At 37.5% G+C, this 6620-nt stretch overlaps 1 pseudogene; it reads left to right on the top strand.

The window, feature by feature from the left end:
• The first annotated feature begins 4083 nt into the window (after nucleotides 1–4083).
• On the top strand, nucleotides 4084–5464 carry LOC143386084 (rab5 GDP/GTP exchange factor pseudogene; annotated as a pseudogene).
• Nucleotides 5465–6620: the final 1156 nt, after the last annotated feature.

The raw sequence follows: 6620 nt of genomic DNA, 5'->3' as shown, positions 1-6620 counted from the left end.
CTCAGTTCTCCCAAATGACTTCCCTTCTTTTAATAACCCTACCTAACTCTTTTTTCTCTTATAACTTTTTTCTCTTATATCTCTTTCCATATCTTTCCCTCTCTCTCACCTCTATATTTGTTTCCACTGGTTTCCATATTTATTTTATATCAAAATATACTGAAATCACTAAATTCACAGTAATACCCCTAATTCTAATTCAATGCCTCAGATTTCATTTTCATTTTTTTAATTTCCACATTTCTTCCACATTCCAGTGACATAAAGAAATCTGTGTTCATTATCTTTAACTTTTTACTTATTTGTTAACTCATTTGATTATACTCTGGATGTTACCAATCTCTCATCTTGTGCCATGATTCCCTAAGACACTGTTCTTCCTAATATATTTCTTACTCCTTAATGTAATCTTCTGTCCCCTAGCCTAAAGCCCTCTTAGCTCTTATTGATGTTCCCACACAGGGCCAGCCAACCATACCCCACAAAATGAACATTCTGCTCACTTTGCTGAAGTTCTGATCCTGTGCTAAGTCTCAAATTTACAGCACATATGAAAGAGAGTCAGTGTCCTACAAGATAGTATTCACCTGAACATTCTAGTCCAAGACCATTCATATTGTACTCTTAATTTGGCTGGTTTCTTGGGAATACAGAGGAGTATTTCAGGAACATGGTGTATTACTGCTCTACTTTTCTTTAAGGATGAATCAGATCAGGTTCTCTTTTTTTATTGTTGGTTGTTCAAAACATTACATCGTTCTTGATATATCATATTTCACACTTTGATTCAAGTGGGTTATGAACTCCCATTTTTACCCCGTATACAGATTGCAGAATCACATCAGTTACACTTCCATTGATTTATATATTGCCATACTAGTGTCTGTTGTATTCTGCTGCCTTTCCTATTCTTTACTATCCCCCTCCCCTCCCCTCTTCTCTCTCTACCCCCTCTACTGCAATTCATATCTCCCCCTTGTATTATTTTTCCCTTTCCCCTCGCTTCCTCTTGTATGTAATTTTGTATAACCCTGAGGGTCTCCTTCCATTTCCATGCAATTTCCCTTCTCCCTCCCTTTCCCTCCCACCTCTCATCCCTGTTTAATGCTAATCTTCTTCTCATGCTCTTCATCCCTACTCTGTTCTTAGTTACTCTCCTTATATCAAAGAAGACATTTGGCATTTGTTTTTTAGTGATTGGCTGGCTTCACTTAGTATAATCTGCTCTAATGCCATCCATTTCCCTCCAAATTCTATGATTTTGTCATTTTTTTTTAATGCAGAGTAATACTCCATTGTGTATAAATGCCACATTTTTTTTTATCCATTCGTCTATTGAAGAGCATCTAGGTTGGTTCCACAGTCTTGCTATTGTGAATTGTGCTGCTATGAACATCGATGTAGCAGTGTCCCTGTAGCATGCTCTTTTTAGGTCTTTAGGGAATAGACCGAGAAGGGGAATAGCTGGGTCAAATGGTGGTTCCATTCCCAGCTTTCCAAGAAATCTCCATACTGCTTTCCAGATTGGCTGCATGAATTTGCAGTCCCACCAACAATGAACAAGTGTACCCTTTTCCCCACATCCTCGCCAGCACTTGTTTTTGTTTGACTTCATAATGGCTGCCAATCAGATCAGATTCTTAAAGCTTATCTGTAGCTACCCTGGCCTGCCTGAGCTCTCACAGCCCACACAAGGTTACTCCCATGGATAGAAATCCTTACCATGTAAGGATAAATTTCCCTTCTGGGGTTTGCCAACATGTGAAGAGCTCTCTTATTCAGCTCAGTTTATGAAACCCACACCATGTCTGTCTTCTGTGTAGGTATTTTCTTTATCCTGCTTGGGCTTTGAAATCTCATACCAGTTCCACAACTGCCAGCAAGAATTCGTTCCTGAAACAAACAAGAATGTGTACAGAGGGGCTGGGGCTAGGCCTTAGCAGTAGAGTGCTTTTCTTGCATGTGTGAGGCCCTGGGTTTGATCCTCAGCACCATATAAATAAAATAAAGGTATTTGTCCACCTACAACTAAAAAAATATATATTTTTTAAAAAAGAATGTGTACAGATATTCTACAGATTGGGAGAAAATCTTCACCACCAGTACATCAGATAAGGCATTAAATTCAGGATATACAAAGAACTCAAAAAACTTAACTCACAGCTGGGCTCAGTGGCACACACCTATAATCCTAGCAGCTCAGGAGGCTGAAGCAAACACCTACTAAGCTATCTAGTACTTAATTTAGGAATAAATTTTTTAGTAGCAAAAGGGTACTGCAGTGCACAAAGAAGTTTTATGTTCTCTGCGATTAATTTTTGGACTTCACAAAGTACATGCATTTAGACAGTTGTGCATATACAAACCCTCCTCTCATAATAATAACTGATTCTAAAAGGCTTTCTCATCCAACTTATTTAAGAAAATATGTTTCTAAACTTATGTCTCTCTCCCTAGAATAAGTCACATTGCAAATAGGTTACATTGTATCAGAAACAACCCCTAAAGCTGAGTGGTTTGTAACATTTATTTCCCACACACATTACATGTGGGCTTAGGATGTAGATCCTAAACTGACTATAACTTGACTTGGATCCTTTCTGAATGTTTTCTCAATCTGGAACCCAGGCAGGAGGCATGGTAAGGAGAATGTCCACACATGCAGGGTCCCATAGCACAGTACCGGGGTACAAGAGGATTGAGAAGGTATCCACAATCATTGAGTGGTTCCTTGTAAGTTGAACTGTGCAGCAGCACCCTCAATTTGGATCAAGTGCATATTGTATTCATTCTGATCTATTAGCCAGTGGATGTCACCTGGATAAACCTGTGAAAGGGCAGAAAAAAGACACTCCACACATAGGAAAACATGTAAATAGCATCAAAGCTTAATCCTTTCTCAGAGAAGGATATAAACACTTAGGAATGGAGATGCAATCTGTGTCCAAACCCTCTAAATTATATAGTCAACAGATCTCTTAGTGAACTTTAAAATCGAGCACAGATGCCCTGGTTGTTAAAGAAAAGAGGAACCACTAGGGCAGAAAGATAAAATACTAGAAATTCTATTCATATGTCCTTGTGATTTTAAGAAAAATAATCTTCACTAATATTTTATGGATTTAGTATTGTGTGCCTGTCATATATGTTATGTTACCTCTCATGAGGGAGGCATGGAAGTTCCTAAAAAGTTATGTTGTACCTTTCAAGTTGACTTTTTTTTGCTACAGGTTCCTTCATGAGCTTTTTATAAATAAAGGTCATGTGCTGCAAATTTTGCTCACTTTTCAGTGCTATAAATAGTTTCCCAATGGTATGCTAATTAGCACATCTTTAATCAAGCATACAAGCACATGTACACACAGCCCATGCTCTCTGGCTAAATTAAGTGTTCTAACAACAATTGAGAAGGCAACTACATTATAAAAGACGCATGTACTAGGTAGGGAAAATTTGGAAAAAAGGAACACACAAAAAATGTTATTGACACTTTGTGATTTTTTTGTTTAAAGTGGAGATATAGTTATCTACCTTCATTTTTGAAATACCAAAAATAGAGGATTTCTTTAGACCACCACATCTCCCCAAGTACAAAACTCAATTCAAAATGATTAAAGACCTAAATTTAACACCTAAAAGTATAAAACTATAGGGAAAATGCATGGGGGAAAAATTCAATACATCATAGAAGAAAAGATTTTTTGGATAACACCCCAAAAGCACTGACAGCAAATAAAAACATAACATTATGTCAAGGAAACAGCACAGGAAACAACAGAGTAAAGATACAACCTACAGAATAGGAGAAAATATTTTTCAACTAATTCTCTGACAGGAATTACTACAAGAATGTATAAGAATTCCAAAAACACAACAATAAAAATACAAATTGTCCAAGTAAAAATGGGCAATCTGAACACACATTTCTTCAAATAAAAAAATGCAAATTACCCACATGTACAGGAAAACATTTCAGTGTCACTAACCATCAGCAAAATGCAAATCAAAACCACAGTGAGGCACTTCCTGGAGCTGCACCAGGGGAGGTGGTGCTGACTCCAGGAGTCACCAAGCAGGAAGAAGATGAATCTTAAGTCTGAGCACCTAGGAATACACATAGACCAGTTGGAGCTCCTGTGCAAGAAGGGTTGTGGCTATTATGGCAACCCTGCCCTGCAGGGCTTCTGCTCCCAGTGCTGGAGAGAGGGGTACCACAGAGCCCAGGAGAAGCAGATCCAGAAGGACTGGGAGCTGGCTGAAGGACTTCAGCAGGAGGCAGAAGAGGCCTTTGGCAGCAGCAGTCAGAGCAGCCGCGGGCAGCCTTCATCACATTTTCCAAATTTGAAGAAAAGAAAACCAGTGGAAAGATCCACAAGGTGACCACAGTGAAGAAATTCTTCGTGCTTGTTCCAGAGTTGGAACAAAAAGGTCCGAAACTCAGGAAGGAAAAGCTCCCAGTCCTTCCATAAACTGACAAATTAGCATTGAAACAGTGTCTAAGGCACTAATAGAGATCCTCTAGACCTTCCACAAAACAAAACTAGATCTATAAGCCAACCAAGATGTTTTGGGAAGGATGCATTACAAAAAGGATTTGAGCATTGAGGAGCAGTCAGAGTGTAGTAAGGAGTTTTACCAGAATGTGGCAGAAAGACTACTGATTCGTGAAAAAGTGCCTCCAGAAACAGTTGAGAAGATAATGGATCAGATGAAAAAGTACATCATGACTCGCCTCTCTAAATATGTGTTCTATTCAGAAACCACTGATGAAAAGAAAGACCACACCATTCAGCAGAGGACCAGATATCATTGATATGGATTCTAAGCCTGTGCCCAAGATAAGTTGGCCTACCAGACCAGGTGTAGCAAGCACATCTTCAATGCCATCAAGATCACCAACATTGAGGCTGCTTCTGTGGATGACTTGAGCCTTCTTCTGCTTCTTGCCCAAACTTATCTAATTCTGCTGAAGGGCAAACCTACCCCACCTGTAGTTCTACATGTACATCACCCGCTTCTGCAATCCCAGCTGGCGGATGACAGGGAGGACAGATACTATTTCACCAACCTGTGCTGTGCTGTAAATTTCATTGAGAAATTGGATGCTCAGTCTTTGAATCCAGTCAGGAGAATTTTGATTGCTAAATGTCTAGCCAGACCACTCCCAGGAGGCAAGAAACCAAGAGTTGGTCTCCTGATGCTTGCTCAGGTGTGAAGCAGATGTATAAGATCTTGGACCTCCTGTCTCAATTGAATGAAAGACAGGAAAGAATCCTGAATGAAGCCACAAAACTTGACAAAGACTTAATACATTGGATAATGGAATTGCAAAAGAAGTTCAAGACATTGTTGAAAAAAATCCTCTTGAAATTAAGCCCCAAAGACAACCATTAGCGGCTATAACTCTGAAAATGTTGAAAGTGACAAAATTCCACCATTGCAAACTCAGATTTATGCACAATGATGAACATTATATGAGTAGTATTTATTTGAGCCTGCATTGTAGGTAAGAGTACTGCAGCCTACAAGTAGGATCTAGAATATACTCAATTGCTTATAAATGTCAGAGAATATTTTAAGATATATTTTGTAGGCTTTATTTTCTTTTTCCTGGTAGGGGGAGCTTAGTTAATAATAAAGTACTGAAAAAAAAAAACAGAATGAGAAATCATCTCATCCCAGTTCAAATACTTATTATCAATGGAAGCAAAAAATAAAAAATCCTGGTGAAAATGCATAGGAAATGTTAAGTCTTATACACTATTGGTGGGAATATAAATTAGTATAGTCATTATGGAAAAACTAAAAAATTTCCTCAAAAAACTAAAAATAAACTCACCATATGACTCAATTATCTCATTTTGGGTACATATTTGAAAAACTACAATTGTCATAAAAGAGATACATTCACTCTTATATTTATTTCTGCACTATTCACAAGAGCCAGAATATAAAATCAGATAAGTTGTCCATCAACAGATAAATGGATAAAGAAGATGTAACATATATTAATAATTGATTATTATTCACTAATATGAAAAATGATATTTGGTCATGTGTAGCAACATGAATGAAACTGGAAAATATTCACTAAAATAAGTCAGGTGCAGAAAGACAAATACTGCATACTCTCTCACTTGGTAGCTAAAATTGGTCTCATAGACATAAATAATATACTAGTTACCAGTGACTGTTTGAAATAGAGGTTTGGAAAGCAGGTAGTTAATGGGTACAGGGGACATTTAGTACAGTGGAAAAACCACAGTTCACAGCAATGAACTGAGTATTTTCAAATAGCCAGTAGAGAGGATTTTCAATTTTGTAGGAAAATGAAAATTTTAAAAGATGTGTACTAAAGTATTGGGGGGGGGGCAAGGTTCTATATTCAAAACATACTCTCAGATGGTGCAACAAATACTATTTATATAAGTGGTTGAAATGTTAACAGTTCTCAAATATAGATAGGGGTTATGTGGAAGTTAATTATACATTCATTCAACTGCTGTTTGAAACTATTCATGATAAAAAGTTGAGGGTAAAAACACAGTCTATAATAGGGAAAAGACTATAATAGGGAAAAGACTCCTAACCACCAATTTAATTTAAAAATCTGTCTACAT

This window comes from Callospermophilus lateralis (assembly GCF_048772815.1).
Source record: "Callospermophilus lateralis isolate mCalLat2 chromosome 17 unlocalized genomic scaffold, mCalLat2.hap1 SUPER_17_unloc_3, whole genome shotgun sequence".
NCBI lineage: Eukaryota > Metazoa > Chordata > Mammalia > Rodentia > Sciuridae > Callospermophilus > Callospermophilus lateralis.
This window is presented reverse-complemented; position numbering and strand designations above follow the sequence as displayed.